We start from the raw sequence: 734 nt of genomic DNA, 5'->3' as shown, positions 1-734 counted from the left end.
ATTGACGCTTCATTGTCAGAATTTATATGAAAATTTTGGAATATGACAGTGGTAAGGGACTTTGGAGCCCCTTCTCCACCCCACAAGGTTACAGGGGGCTGAGGTTCCCGTCTTCAGCGATAGCTCCCTCCCTGTGCACGAAGGTGAGAAAAGTGAGGTGGGCATGTGAGTGGCTGTATCTTGAGGGAAATTGTCGATTTAGTCAATTGAGAGAACATTCCTAGGGGATGTAGGTTGCAGAAGAAAGCAAGTGGAAAGAAATTTATAAGAGTAAATGCATAGTGTTCACTTCTGCAGCACATATACTAAAATTGGAACAATACAGAGAAGATTAACATGGCCCCTGCACAAGAATAACATGGAAATTCGTGAACTATTCCATATTTTTTAACCTCAAGCTCACGTATCATCGCTCTTTAGGCTGAAACTCCCTAGTGTCATAAGAAGCAGATAACTGCTAGTACAAGGCCATAGAACTTATGGACATTGGACTTTGATTCTAAATTTTTGCCTTGAGGGTGCCCAGTGAATGGTAGCCTGGAACTAGCATACACTTATTAATCTGGAAAATGTGGCTCTACTGATGTAGGTTAATATTATTGGAAGAATTTTCCTTTCAACAACCCCCACTGTTGTGTAAATAGTATCTACTCACTTAAAAAAGAGTTTAATTTGTACAAGTCAACAATTCATGTATTGTGGTTCCTGGCTGGCCTATACTTATAAAATTTCCT

General features: G+C 39.9%; 1 non-coding gene across 1 annotated transcript; it reads left to right on the top strand.

Annotated features, from left to right (window-relative positions):
* The first annotated feature begins 281 nt into the window (after nucleotides 1-281).
* On the top strand, nucleotides 282-388 carry LOC115870792. Its single transcript, XR_004046919.1, has one exon. It is a non-coding gene; the product is annotated as a U6 spliceosomal RNA (small nuclear RNA).
* Nucleotides 389-734: the final 346 nt, after the last annotated feature.

The sequence above is a fragment of the Echinops telfairi genome, unplaced genomic scaffold, assembly GCF_000313985.2.
Source record: "Echinops telfairi isolate 266 unplaced genomic scaffold, ASM31398v2 ScPeMD7_2291;HRSCAF=2852, whole genome shotgun sequence".
In the NCBI taxonomy this organism is placed as follows: Eukaryota; Metazoa; Chordata; class Mammalia; order Afrosoricida; family Tenrecidae; genus Echinops; species Echinops telfairi.
The sequence above is the reverse complement of the archived record's forward strand: the minus strand, read 5'-3'. Positions and strand labels throughout refer to the sequence as shown.